Below are 15,503 nucleotides of genomic sequence, written 5' to 3'. Positions count from 1 at the left end.
ATTAAAAAATAATAATGGATACTCATTGTAAAATTAATATGGGCCCCATTATTAAAGAAAATCTTGAAAGTGTGCCTTGAGGTCTATGAACTTGCATTGGTTCAGATTTTCGACTTTCAGGAAATCATAGGAGTTTACAGAAGTAAGCCTGGAAACCTTTGACAGGTGCATTTCGTTTGTTTATCTGAAAAAACCCAGATCCCCAGCGCCCAGACGGATCAGCAGCCCCCTTCTCCCCCTAAGCGCCTGGAGACCCTCTTGGGTGAGTAGCCACACTTTGCAAGTTCTGATTGATTGATTGAAAATCTGCAGACCAAGTGAAAATTCACTTGTTAAAACGTGTATTTCTTTTTTTCTCCAGGTTGAAAATACTGCCCCCATGGATATAGTCCCTTCTGCCCTTGGAAAAAAGTTTTATTCCTGCCATTGTCAGGAGTACTTTTCTGTCATTAAACAAACAGAGGGGGATAGAAAGGAATGTGACGGTCCAGCACACGTCCTCCCCAAACAGAACAATTATAAATAAAGTAGTGGACTGTTCCATTGCTGCATCAACTCTGCGCCGAAGTAGGTCGATTTCAGGTGGTCATAAAGGGCACCTATAGTAGAATTAACTAGCCCTCACTTACCAAAGTGGCATGCTTCATCACAGGGCCATTAGCCTTGCTGAGTGGGTGCTGCAATACACTGCGAGCCCCTCAAGGGGGCTCTTTGCCAAATATCTTGTAATATCAATGCCTGGCCTTGGGCAGACAAAGGATTGGTGCTCTTTCTCAGGTGCGAAGGAAAGTAGTAGATTAGGAAATGTGTTTTAAAATGTGTTATGGGCTGTCCATTGTCAATTTGATTTACCAAAGATGGCCCATGTCAAGGTTGAAAAGAAATCACGTGAACCAACTGGGCGAAGCAAGGAGCCCTAAATTCTAGTGAAGGTGTACATGTTTTTTGTCTGATATGTCCGTAAAGGGTTATTTGCAATTCTTCAGTACCGAAACGCTTGCATGCTAATCTACACAGGGTCATACTGTGTTTTGTAATACACCCTTTGTTTCGAAAAGTCAAATGCATCTTTTTTTTTTTTTAAAGAGAGGTTTCTCACATTGGAATCGTTTTTTTGCCCTAATAGACTTTTTAAAACAAAGTGCATGACAAAACAGTGGCGATAGGCATTTCATAGATTTAGATGAAACTTGGAGGCAAGCCCCTTGATCCTTATTGGCAACTCAGGCTCTAGACAAAGTAGAGTGTGATTTTCTATACAATAACATTTTGTGAAATTCAATCGAATTCTTAAAAGCCATTTTGCTAGAGAAATACACAAACTTCGAAACTAAAATAAGTAAAAGAACAATGATACATGCAGACAGAACTGTGCTTTAATCAAAACTCTAACATAATGAAAGTACAGGCATACTCATAACCCTACTGTCATCACAAAGCTAGACCATTCAGAGCACGTGGATAAACAGAGCCTCTACATATCACAGCTAGTGTATATTCAAAGATCTGAGATACACATAGCCCTGATATGTTAGAGCCCTCCATAACCAGAAAAGCATATGGTCCAATATGAGTTCTGGCATAATGATAGAGATCATAATAGCTCTAATATAATAATGAAAATACTACCATGAAGTTTCACCTCATTACATGACACGAAATGAGACAAGTGAGTTTCTTTCAAAGGCAAGCAGATTTCTGAAGCACTGTCTCACATGGACAGTCTGAAGCGCCACAAGTGACATGGATCCACGTGGCAGCTACGTGATTTATCCTGCAAATATTTTTCTCTCTCAGACCACATTGTTGCATGCATTTTATGTAGCTTAAAGTATGTATCATGACCCGAAGCCAGCTCAAGACAAGCCTATTATTTAGCTTTAGTCCCTGCACCGTTCAGTCACCGGTTGTTTCGGTGGCTGCACTTCTTTTCACACTCTCAACAATACTAACACACAAGCCTCCGTTTCACTAGTCTGATTTCACAGCACTCAGTGACACGTATTACTAAAGGTGTGACACATTGTCTCAAGACAGGTGCCTTTTCAGGACACAGGCTTTCTGTTTATCCATCATGCCCACCAATAAAGACCCTTTGACAGTTACAAGCACAGGTGACATACGGGAAAAATAACGTCGTGCCGTGTACTGACCTCTCTAGAGCGAAAACGCGCTTTATTTACACGGTAGAGGCTAGGGCTCATCACAGGAAGCGACGCACGGAAGCGAATACGTCACGTGACAAAACGTCCAGCTGTGCCCTGCGCCTGCGCAGTTATCTGAATGACAGCCACGCCTCCGCCTGTGACAGCTGGCTCTGTGAGTGGACGGAGAGCTGAGCTGGTGATTCTCCCACGAGGAGCAGAGGGAGAGAGAGAGAGAAGGATGGGAGGCGGGTCAGAGCCATGGGAACATTAGTTCAACTATTGCATACAACCGCTGACCGACGCTAATAACCCCCTTGTCACCGAACGGATGGAAGAAGACGAAAGGATTCCTGGAGCAACCTCAATGTTCTATAGGAATAAGAACTGTTGTACGGTGTTTGAACTAATAAGGTACTGTTTTAACTGAAAAACAACGGTTCACGCGGAAGATACTCACTCTGTTTCTTTTGAAACAAGACTGCGTCACCTACCCTCCCCAAAAATCTTTCTTCTTTGAGTGTAAAGGAATCATTCTCTGAAACACCTGGCTAAACTAATCCTTATTTAATGCTGTGATGGTATATAATAATAATATACATCCTTCTTATGTATAACTAATGAATAAGAACAATAAAACATGGTAATGTAAAGTTGCGCTCTAGTCGCCGCGCCCTACGTGATGACGTAGCACGCGTGGCGGCCATTTTAGGTGGTTTGCATAGAGGATGAGTCGGGGAAAAGATCGGAGAGCACCGGACGCCCTGCGCTCTCCTGCTGATAATAAATAAATAACTGCACACTCACAGCTGCCTCCAGAGCTTCATTGGGCATAATACTGGCATTACAGTGGCGACGAGGCCGGGATAGAAGAAAAAAACGGGTAAATACACCTTGAGAGCCCAACAGAAGGGAGAGCTAAGAAAGCCACCACAAGGAACACCCAGGAGAGGGACAGTCAGAAGACATCAGCAGGAGAGCGTGGCGGGCATAGAGCCACAAAGAGCAAGCAACAGGATTGGACAGAGAGTACCAGGTACGCAGGGCAGAGAGCTACTAGAGTGAGGAACCAGAGACTGACCCATAGTGACCCCACCGGCACACGTACTAAAGAGAGGGAGAAGGGGACACTACAGAGGGGTGGCCAGTCCATGTACTAGCGCCCGGATACAATTGAGGCCCTGGCGGAGTTACAGAGAAGTAGAGAAGGGGGCGCAGAAGGACCCCAACCGGACCAGGCGCACAGAGAAAGCGCAAGCGAGCCAGGCAGCCTGAGAGGTCAGCAGACCAATACAGGAAGACGCGCCGAAATGAGTGCGCAGACGTCTTCACTCACGACGCCAATTCCGTTCTTGCCCAAACCAGGAGAACCTCTAATGAAGTGGGAGGACTGGAGAGAGTACTTCATGAATTACATAGAAGCTCTGGAAGACGAAAACGGGAAAGCTTTCCCGAGTACGAGGAAGAGGAGGATACTCCTGCACAACTTAGGCCCAGGGATTAGAGTATTCCAGAATCTGGTGCCCACTCCCAGACAAGCTGCAAACGACGATGTTTTCAGACACGCAATAGAAGACCTGAACAACCACTATCGGCCGGCAGTATGCACATCCATTGATCGATATCATTTCCAGCAGAGAAAACAGGAGGTGGGCGAATCAATAGACGACTATGTAGCCGCACTCAAGAAATTGGCAATAACGTGCAAACTTGGTGTTCTGCATGATGAGTTCATAAAGGATCAGATAGTCATGTACACCACGAAAAAGGCAGTCCAGGACAAACTATGAGTGAATGGTGACGCCACGCTCAAGGAGGTGATCGCCATGGTGAAAAAGGCAGACTTGTCCAAGAGATGCGCGGATGCGGCGAAAAGAGAACCCACCCAGAGGCCCATGGTTAATAAAGTAGATGATGCTGAACCAACGGGAAGGAACAAACCCTTGGCGGTGGAAAGTAAAGCACCAAGCAGATGGACAGGGAAACCTACGCAGCAGAGAAGGCAGAATAGACAAAGCACGAACGCGTGCTACCGGTGCGGAAGCCTAACCCACGCAGCCCACGACAAACGCTGTCCGGCGTTCCGAGCGAAATGCATGTTCTGCATCATCGTAGGACACTATGAAAAGGTATGCCGCCGCAAGACAAGAAGGCCCACGGTGATGTATGTGGAGCAGGATCCGGAGGGCGGAGAGGACAGAGAACAAGACGAGGAAGACAACGTACTGTGTGTGGAAGGTCAGGTACTGGGCATTGATTTCAGACGCTCCCGCAAACCACAATGTGAAATGGTGATAGGAGGAGTGCAGATCAAGATGGTAGCAGACTCTGGCTCCCCGTATACCATCATCCAAAGGACAGTATGGAATGAACAATTCAGACTCTGTCTAGGACCACGACTTGAACCTCCGGACATAAGGCCAATCACGTACACAGGAGAACCCATTCCGATGGTTGGATTCAGAGTCTTAACCTTTGAGTTCAAAGGCTGGAGCGCTGAGTGCAAGTTGTATGTGGCGGAGAAGGGCCCATCGGTCCTAGGGTGGATGGACCAAGGTGACCTGGGGATACAGCTGGATCCTGGTGGTCACAGGCAGGTGCTAATAACCGGCCCGTGGCGTTTCCCGGACTTTGAGAGGATGAAGAGTGAATTCCCCAAAGTAATCGGCGGAAAGGTCGGCAAATTGGTGAAGTTTGTGCATCGGATAGCCCTCAAGGAGAACTCCACGCCGGTGTCCCACAAAGTAAGGAACATACCCATACCGGTGATAGAAGCAGTACAACAGGAATTGCACAGAATGGAAGAGAATGGAATTATCGAACAAATAAATAGTTCAGAGTGGCTGGCGCCCCTGGTGATGGCCATGAAACCTAACGGCAAGGTACGTCTGTGTGTGGATCTGCGCGAACTATATAAATGCATCATTGTGGAAAGGTTCCTGCTACCACGTATTGAGATGTTGGCAAAAACAAAGGGGGTAAGATGGTTCTCCACTATCGATCTCACTTCAGCATACCATCAGCTAGCGATGCACCCAGCGAGTAAGAAACTGACGTAGTTCATAACACCCTTTGGGTGCTACCAGTTCCGCGGCATGCCCTTCGGTCTTGCGTCGGCGGCCGCAGTATTCAAGAAACTGATGCACCGATTGTTTAAAGACCTCGAAGGAGTGCAGTACTTCCAGGACGACATATTAGTGATGGGAAAGGATCTGAAAGACCACGATAAGAAGCTAGACACAGTACTTCAAGTTCTGGAAAGCAATGGCCTTACAGCTGAATGGGAGCAGTGCCGATTCGGGATGAACTCTGTCACATACCTGGGACATGAGATTGGAGAACAAGGCATCACACCCAAAGGAGCCAATGTGAAGGCGATTTGTGACGCCCCGGCACCGAACAACAAAGAAGTGAGAGCCTTCCTAGGGATGGCTGAATACTACAGCAAATTTGTACAACACTGTGCCACCAAGACCCACCACCTAAGACAACTCATAAAGGACAAAACAGTGTTCACATGGACAGAGGAGACACAAAAAGAATTTGACACCATAAAAGACGACATCAGCAACGCAATACCTCTGCAAGGATATGACCCCCAGGGGCGGTCAGTGTTGACGACTGATGCCAGCGAGAAAGGACTGGGAGCAGTCCTTATGCAGGAAAGGCAAGATGGTACAACGGAGACCCTCAGCTTCTCTTCGAGGTCCCTATCTCCAACGGAACAGAAATTTAGTGTGATAGAGAAGGAGATGCTGGCGATTCCGCCAATTCCTGTGGGGCACGAGGTTCCAGCTCAAGACTGATTCAAACCCCTGGTCAGAGTTCTCACATCAAGCGGACATGCACGCGCCACTCCCCGCATCACCAAGATGACATTGAAACAGTTGGACTATAGGCACGACGTGGAATACATCCCAGGAAAAAGAAACAGGGTATCAACTACCTTAGTAGGGCGTCGGCGATGGAGGAAGCCTACAGTGGAGCGGAAGAGAGTGAAGTCATGGTAGCTTTTACAGAGGATACAGAGAGAGTGATAAGCAACCAAGAATGGACAAAAGCATATGGAGAAGACATGGACATAGAAGAGGTCAAGGAATGTCTACTACGAGGATGGCCAGAAAAGAAACACTTACGGATGGCACTCAGGAAATTCTACGAGGTGCGGGAGGAACTATCAATAGGAGACAAGGGGATATTTCTGTACCAAGGAGATAAAGTAGTCCCCCCTACGACATTGATACCCCACCTTCTAGCAGTTCTACACGAGGGGCACCTCGGAATAGTAAAGACGAAGATGAGAACAAAACAAATGTACTGGTGGCCAGGAATGGACCTCCAAGTGGAGAGACACGTAAGGGAGTGTGACCAGTGTCAAAGAGCAGACAAGACCCTGACACCTCTAAGACCAGCGTTGGGGAAGTTTACCAGCCCGATAAATCCCTGGGAAGAAGTGTCTATAGACCTACTGGGTCCTATATTGGACACCCAGGGCACACCTAAATACATGTGTGTCCTCATCGTTAGGTATTCGAAATGGCCAGAGGTGCACATACAGGAAGAGATGGACACAGAAACAATTCTACGGTTCCTTACCGCCACCTTCCTCCGGGAAGGTATTCCAAGAGCCATCTTGAGTGACAACAGGCCGCAGTTCACCTCGGAGAGGTGGTACAAATACATGGAGAGGAATGGTATAAAAATCAAGCACACCTCCAAAGACCACAAATGGACAAGTGGAGCGATTCAATAGGGTCATAATGGGATCCGTTCAAGCAGCCATCACAATGGGCAAAGATTGGGAAAAGGAAGTCCAAAGCATGTTGTGGGCCTACCGAATCACCCCCACAAGCACAGGGTATAGTCCCTTCAAAATACTGAGAGGGCGTGACCCCTTCACCAAAGACAACCTAGCATGGAAGGAAAAGACAATGACTAGCAAATGGTCCCCTGCGGTGGTGCAGCATAATCTAGAGAATGCCCAAAGGATATACACGGAACATTATAACCGGAGAAGGAATGTGAAAGAAGCAGCCCTTAAAAAAGAGGGGAATGGGTTTGAGTCAAGTTAGCTATGTTTCAGAAGAAAGGAGATAGCAAATACAGCCAACCGCTACAGGTGAAGGAGGTATACGACAGAGCAGCGTTGCTCAGCGACGGTAATGTATGGTCCATAGACCGCATGGCCAAATGTAACAAGATCCTACAATGGTCTAATGAAGAAAGCAAGAGAACATCCGAAGACCAGGCGCCACCTGAGGGTGAGGAGACACTCCAAAAAAGAAAAGAGGATTCGGGAGCAGGAGTGAGCAGTGGGGAGTTTGGAAATGGGGACATCCCCCTGACAGGAGAACATCTGGGAATGGAGAGTGAAACCCCGAGGAGATAAAGTCCTTGTGCGAACAGGGACAAGGTGGTGATCCCGGCAGAGGACAGTCCCAGAGATGTGTCCACCACTCCGTTAAGGCGCACACGGGCAGGCCGAGCGGTGGTGAGGCCTAACAGATTCCGAGACTTTGAATTAGGCGAAGGAAGATAATGTTCTTCGCTAAAAAACGGTTTGTTTTGGTTTGTAATGTAAAAGGGGGAGATATGTAGAGTTGCACTCTAGTCGCCGCGCCCTACTGATGACGTAGCACGCGCGGCGGCCATTTTAGGTGGTTTGCATAGAGCGCGAGTCGGGAAAAGATCGGAGAGCACCAGACGCCCGGTGCTCTCCTGCTGATAATAAATAAATACCTGCACACTCTCACAGCTGCCTCCAGAGCTTCAATGGGCATAATACTGGCATTACAGGTAATACCAATAATATGATAAGAGATAAGCCCATTTTAGAATCATCAAATTTGATAGGGGCAGCGTAGCACCTCATGGGACACTTTAGATCAACCCCTTTCTCACCCTGTCTGTAGTGATGGAGCCAACCAGCACGCACTATACTTTGTTGCCACTAGCATGCACCTGGACGGCGGGCACGCCCAAAGGTATAAATAAAAGGGTGCATGACTGCTCGGGGTCTTGGTCCATTCCATATCACTGTGTGTGTGTCTACGCTAATTATTATAAAGTATTGAGGCCTACCCTTATCATGGCCTAACATTACTGCGACAAGGCAGACGCTACATTGGCGACGAGGCGGGTCCCACCGATGCCTCTGCCAACTGCATCTGGACCTGCCGTTCTGCCCACTGCTACGAGGTGTGGCGTGGATCGTCTGCCGCACGTCCAAGCGGCTGTGCGCCGGTCCTGCGGTGCCGCAAGAAGGACTCGTGACCGTAGGTGCCCACCCCACGCCCAGAGCGGTGTGTGAGGCCCCAGAGGCGGAGCCAAGCGCCGAAACTGCGGGTGCCTACCCCGCGAGCCCAACGGAAGGAGGAATGCTGCCGGCAGCGCTCCTGAAGGCCGGAGAGGTGCGAAGGAAGCAGTGTGTGGCCCGCTCTGGCTTACATCCCAGGCGAACGCCAGAGACACGTGGAAACGAGAGGTGAGGCCGCACCCCTCTGTTCACCCTGAAGCGCGCGCTCACTAGCGCTCGCTCCGGCCGTTGCTTCAGACTGTTACCTTCGCCTCCACACAGACCCAGAAGGTTGCACCTCAGCCCGAGCACGGGCAAAGAAGCACTGACAAGGGCAAGAGAAGTCCCCAGGCTACAAGCTTTGACACATGCAAGGGGGTAGCAGCAGGACATTGCCCCAGCACTAAGCATTGGCTAATGCAAGAACGTGACACATGGCAAAGAGTAGAGAGAGCCTCCTCCTTTTAGTCGCATGGAGCGGCCGCAGAGGTGCACATCCCCACACAGCTGCACCAGCACAGTGGACAGCGACCAATGTGAACGATTGTCGCCGCGACCACCGCTGTCTTCCTCAAAGGTGAAAATGTACACTTATGGGGATCCTGAGCCACTTCCCCTGCGAGGGGTCATCGAAGTTGAGGTGGCCAGTGAGGGACACCGCTTCCAAACATGGTTCCATGTCACAGAAGGGAAAAAGGGCACTTTCCTTAGCTGCCACACGGCAGAGGACCTGGAGTTGGTCTTCTTCGCCAACCAAGTACACAATTTACACGCACATGACATCCTCAATGATTTCCCAACGCTATTCAAGGGTCTGGGATGCCTAAACGGGAAACAGTTAAAGCAGGATGTAGACCACACCATTAAACCAACTGTGCTCCGGCATCGGAGAGTGCCGTTTCACTTCCGTCCCCAAGTGGAAGAAGAACTGTGGAAGCTCGAACAGCTAGGGGGGATCCAGAAAATCTCTGGCCCCACCCATGGGTATTGCCCATGGCCGTCGCTCCTAAGCCGAAGCAGCCTGGCACAATCCGACTGTGTGTTGACATGCGACTCCCCAATCTGGCTGTGAAGAGGGAGCGACATCTCACACCCACCATGGATGACATAGTGGCGGACCTCAATGGGGCTAAGTGGTTCACAAAACTGAATCTCAATGCCGGCTACCACCATCTGGAGCTACACTCGGATAGCAGGAACATCAGAACGTTCTCTAGGCACGTGGGACTGTAGAGGTACAAGAGGCTGATTTTGGGGTGTCATCAGCCACCGAGGTGTTTCAAAATGCCATCAGAGAGACACTCTCCGGGCTACTAGGGGTCATCAACCTGAGTGACGACATCCTGGTGTTCTCGAAAACTCTGGAGGACCATCATGTACATCTAAGGAATACGCTCCAGCGGCTGGCTGATAATGGACTGACACCCCATCGAGCCAAGTGCTCATTCTATCAGGAGTTTGTGGAATTCTTCGGCTTCATCTTTTCACAAAATGGCATTCAGGTTGACCCAAAGAAAGCTACAGCAATACGCTCTTGCTCCATCACTCTTGCTTTGACATTCTTACATTTACTCTTGCATTCATTTTCAGCCTATGCCGCTTTTGCTCTATTGCGTAACTTTGACAATATTGCACTCCTTTTCACCTACTGCCTCTTTTGTTTTGAACCCTTGGATTCACTTTTCCTTTTGCTTCTTTTGCTTCTTCAACCCTGCTTTGCCAACTCTTGTACTTTATTAAACCTTTTTCACCTTCTTGCTCTTTGCTTAGTTTTGATTCTCTCACCCTTTTGCCATTTCTCCTGCTTTTCACCCTTCTCAGTAGCCTTCTGTTTCTGCCTACTTTTATATCCCTTTTGCCCCCTACCACCTTTCCTGCCTTTTCTTATGCATCTGACTTACTGGCTACTCCCTCATTTCCTGCCAGTTGCTCCAGCCCCTCCCAGTCCCACCCACTGCCCCGGATCTCATCCCCCTCAGGCCTCTGGCATGCCAAAGGCAAGCCTGTCTACGTACACACCCAGCGCTAGGACCCCTGGTCTGCACCCAGCCACTGCAGCCTGAGACGCTACTCAGCCATAGACTTTCACACCCTGAACACTGGACCCCCAACCAGGCGTGATACTTGAGCCTCCCCTTCTGCAACCGGAGGTGTGTTCTCCTGCACTGCCAGACACTTCTCCAGCACGCCTTCCAGCTCTCAACCCCTCACCCCACACACATGACTAAACCCCGCATAACAACTCCATAGACAGCACATACCCTACCCTGACAGGCCTTCTTCTCAACACCTGCTTGCTCATCAAACACGCCATTGAGGTATGGGCCCTCCTGAAACCTGGCTTAACCCACCATCTGCATCCAACTTCACAATGGCTATCTCCTCCGGCTACAAGATTGTCAGAGAGGGAGAGGAGCCAGGTCGCAGACCAAGATGGCCGCTCGGACTCTCGGCTCCGTCGGCCGCTGTCCCCCACCACCACAACCAGCTTCCTAACCAGCGCTCTTACTATGCTCCCGCACGGCCGAGATAAACGGCGCATATCCATGTGCGCCCGGGTGCTCTGACGGCTTCCCAGCCGGAGTTATGTCGTCTCGATGTTTGCGGCCCGCCCCTGCCTGAAGCCGGGGACTGGAGTGCTGAAGCACCCGGCCCTGAACGCAACAACAACGGCAAGTAGTGCGGCGGAAGTGCCGGTCTGGGGAGATGGAGACTCGGATTTGCTCGATTTTTGATGGCGACTCTCGCACGATGCCACAGCAATGGTGCTGGTTGATCTGCTGCCTCTCTGCGGTCGTGAAATAACAACCCCCCCCCCAGCTGGTGACTCTGTGCCTGTGTGCCTTGTACAAACCGTAACGACCCCTATGGAGATGAGTGTCTACAAAGACCCCTACTGAGATCATTTGCCTGCTTTTCCTATGAGTGACCTCGGGACACTTTTCACCTAGTGGGGCGCGCTCCGTGCGGGAGCGCCTTGCACGCAATTGCGCCCGACGGGACTGAGATATATCCTGTATTGTTCTGCGGGGGCCACGAAAATGATGCGATCAGACGCCAGGCGTGGGGCGGCCTGGTGTGACGGAGCTTCGCTGGATGCTGTGACTGCCACTATTGGGGGCGAGACAACGGAGTTGCGGCTGGGGGATGTCATGGCGGCCATAACAGACTTGCATTTCGCTTTGCAACACCAGATGCAGACCGTGGGGAGCGCCCTGGATGCTGTTGTGCGGAAGGGTCGTTCAGGTGGTGTGGCTCTTGGCCCGATTGACGGATCACTAGATGCTGCGGGACGTGAGGAAGGTTGCAACTTGTATGCCCACGTTCGGGAGGGAGACAGTAATGCTGTGTGCAGTTCATCGCCTACAGCGAAGGCGGAAGATCTTCTGATGGGGGGCTTTCTTCTGGGAGCGTTACCATGTTCCAATGATCGACTCCTCAATGATGGCGGGCAATGGTGGCGTCACGACATGTCCTTTTTACTTTGTTTGGGACTGATGCTGACAAGCGAGCACAACCACTTGCTCTTCCTGATGGCCCTTAGCCGCGTGGATGACCGCGTCCCTCGAGCGACCTCACTGTGTATTGCCGTGCCGCAGGATGATAGCCTCTTCCCAGTCCGGTACCTTGACTCGACTACAACTGTACCAGAGGGTCTGGGCTGCAATCGTACTTTGGACCGGGAGGGCCTGGGTTGAGTATCGTAGTGTTACTTGCAGTATGGGGCTAACGCGGGACTCTCTACCTATGTCATGGTGTCGCTAACGACGAGCTGGTTAAGATTGTACCCACTCAACATATGTTTATTGTATTGCATTCGGGTTCAATATGGAGTGGGTGTTTCCTGTGGTGGGGGAGGTGAAAGTGAGTGTGTGCTGGGGGTCTGCTCTGGTCTCCTCCTCCGTTCTCTTTCTCTTTCTTTTTTCCTTCCTTTAGTATTTCCTTTAACTTAGTTGGGCGATAGCTCTCTTCCGCTTTCTTCTAAATTTCGGGTTCCATATAATGGGCGACAGGCACGCTGCTGTGGGGGAGGCCGTAGCCGTAAGCAGGGGTGCAGGGTGGGGGGTTTGGGGGGGTTTCACTGTTTTTCTTTGTCATTTTCTGTTTCTAGGGCCTCTTTTTCTCGCTTGTATCTCTTGGCTTTCCCTTTATTCTTCTTTCTTACCCTTTCCTTCTTCAGTATCGAGCTATAGGTTACTCGCAGTACGTTTTTATGGTTCGAATTCCGGGGGTGGATGCTTTTCTCAAAAGCTTTAAGTTGCAGCGGGCATGTACTGCATTGGCATGTGAATTGCACTGTTTTTTGCTTATCCTGTTTAAGATGCGCTAGTGTTGCCGCCTTGCCTACATTAGTCCTGAGTGCGAAGATCCTGATTGCTGAAAACCCCTGTTATGATATTATTTGATTATACGATGACTGATCCTGTTTATTTTTCTTCTTCATTTAAAAAAAGAAACCTCTTTATTCCTGGTACTTATACGGTACGGACGTTATCCTGTATTGCAATGGGGCATTTGGGAAGCGGACTATTGTATACTTATGGCTTTTATTGCTTTGCTGCCCATGACTGTAACTGCTTTGTGTATAAATAAAGGTTTAAAAAAAAAAAAAAAGATTGTCAGACAGGACAGAACCTGCAAACCCAGAGGAGGGCTAGCATCATCTACAAAGAAATTATTGAATGCTCCATCACATCCACAAATTCCAGTGACCACCTTGGAGACCTGGCTTTCAAGCTTAGCATCTCAAGCAACATCTACCTTCAAGGGCCTTTCTCTACCGACCTCACGGACTCCGATCCAACTTCGGAAACACCATTGCAAAATTCATCATCCCATTGGTACTAGTCTCCACTGGCATCGATATCCGGGCCAAAATACTTGCAACCAGGCTTAGAGTGGTGATGTTAGCATTGATAAACTCGGACCAGAATGGGTTCATGCCTGTTCACTTGGCGAGGCTGAACCTGAGATGGCTACATAACAACTTAGCGGCTGTGTCGGCATCGTCGGCAGAAAGTGTGATGGCTTCATTACTTGCGAACAAGGCCTTGGAATCAGGGGGGGGCTGTACCTCTTTGGTGTGCTTGAGAAAATGGGGTTTGGCCCTAGATACATCAGGTGGGTCAGGCTACTCTATGATCGACCTGTTGCCAGAGTGCGTGTAAATGGCCATACCTCGCAGAAGTTCAAAGTGCGGGGAGGCACGCACCAGGAATGTCCACTCTCGCTGATGCTGTTCGCCCTAGCCATAGAAGATTTGGCAGAATGGGTGTGGGTGGACATCCAGATCTGGGGTTGATTGGTAGGTGATGGATAGGAGGAAAGCATATCACTGTATGCTGATATTTAGTTTTATCTAACGAATGTGGGCCCTATGCTGGACAGACTGCGGGACGTCTTCTGTATCTTTGGGACACACTCGGCTCTGCTATTAACTGGGACAAATCTTTGTTGTTCCCTGTGGGAAAATGGACTCGGAAGGGGCCGCTCATTCTGCTGATGTGCGTAGAGACAGAATCATTTAAATGTCTGGGGATATGGGTTACTTCCTGTCCATATTCATATTATGCGGCATATCTGGTTACTCTGCTCAAAAGACTGGAGCAGGATGTGAAACACTGGCAGTCGCTGCCGCTCTCATTACTCGGGAAGCCAGCAATGTTTAAAATGGTGGCACTTTCTATGTTTCTGTACGTCCTCCATAACAGCCCCTATAAGATCCCAGACAGGTACTTTAAAAAAGGTGGACGTGTTAGTGTAGATGCTCTTCTGGGTGGGTGGACAGCCTCATGTAGCCCTGAGGGTCATTTAGAGATCTTAATATGAGGGAGGTATTGCCCTACCAAACACGTGGAAATACCATAAAGCCGCACAAGTGAGTGTTGTAAATGATTGGGAATATGGAGGATAGGAGCTAGTTACACTTGTTGCGTGGGGCTAGACTGTTACCTGACAATGGCGGTAGTAGACATTTTAAGGAGATTGACCTGGTAGATAGGATGGGGCCATAAGCTGACCCAGAGGACTCCATTGTGAGAGGGCGCCAGGCTGCAACCAATTGCAGCTTTGAACGAATTTCAGGAATGGGATACTATTGGAATCTCCACACTGGCACATGTGTGGGATGCGAACAGGTTGGTTCCTTTTGCCTTCTGAAACAGGAATATCAAATGTCTGAATCACAATGGTTGCTCTATGGTCAGTTGAGACATGCCCTCTGGGCATGTATATCATTAGAGAAAGAGGCACAAGAAGACTCCCCACTGGAAGGTAGACTCCTAGATGGGAGGGCTGACAACAAGTTGATCTAGTTGACCTATGGGACAGTCATGAGAAACATGCAATCCCCTCTCTTGCGATTACAGGATATATGAGAACAGGACATAGGGAATTTAGATAAGGATGACTGGTGGGAAGTTCTTGAATTCCCAGTGATGGTGGTCATAAAGACGAGCTTCCGCCTGATTCAACTTAAGATCTTACATAGAGTCTACTACACGTGCACCTTGCTACTTAAGATAGGAAGGGTGCTTGATGCCTTAGGGGCTGTGCCCTGGAGGGCACCTTTGTACATACACTTTGGAGCTGCCCCTGTATACGTGCATTCTGGGATGTGGTTAGGAAGTCTCTGGTGGAGGGAATGGGGCTGCCCCTGGAGCTGCATCTGTGACTGAAGCTTCTGGGAATATGGGGCCTGACAAATTACTCACACTATCAGAAACTCTTGTTGAATTAGGGGTGTATGGTGGTAAAAAGGGACATTGCACAGAAATGAGGCTCTGGGGTTCTCCATAGACACAGAGACTGGGAACTTGGAATGGAATATTGTAGACTAATAAAACAGGAAATCAAAAAAGGGTGAGGTGCCAAAGGAAATTTGACAAGATCTGGGGAGGGTGGGATGCGAATGCGGGTTGAGAGTGTTGATGTAATTATCAAAACGCATAAAACAATAAAAACTTTCCAGGAAAAAAAAGTAATCAGTAACATCCGAAAATGGAGTGAACTAGATAAGTTGGAAGGTAGATGAGAAAAGAAGAAAGAGCAGGACAAAACACCTA

General features: G+C 49.1%; 1 protein-coding gene across 2 annotated transcripts in view; it reads right to left on the bottom strand.

The window, feature by feature from the left end:
- Window positions 1–2,273, bottom strand: part of SCYL2 (SCY1 like pseudokinase 2) — a 366,719-nt gene extending 364,446 nt beyond the window's left edge. Inside the window, exon 1 of one of the 2 annotated variants that reach the window (XM_078678675.1) lies at window positions 2,154–2,273. The gene's annotated coding sequence lies outside the window, so the exon portion shown is untranslated. The remainder of the gene's footprint in view (window positions 1–2,153) is intronic. The other variant, XM_078678685.1, reaches the window with a different exon arrangement.
- Window positions 2,274–15,503: the final 13,230 nt, after the last annotated feature.

Source organism: Lissotriton helveticus, chromosome 1_1, assembly GCF_964261635.1.
Source record: "Lissotriton helveticus chromosome 1_1, aLisHel1.1, whole genome shotgun sequence".
NCBI classification, from domain to species: Eukaryota; Metazoa; Chordata; class Amphibia; order Caudata; family Salamandridae; genus Lissotriton; species Lissotriton helveticus.
The sequence above is the reverse complement of the archived record's forward strand: the minus strand, read 5'-3'. Positions and strand labels throughout refer to the sequence as shown.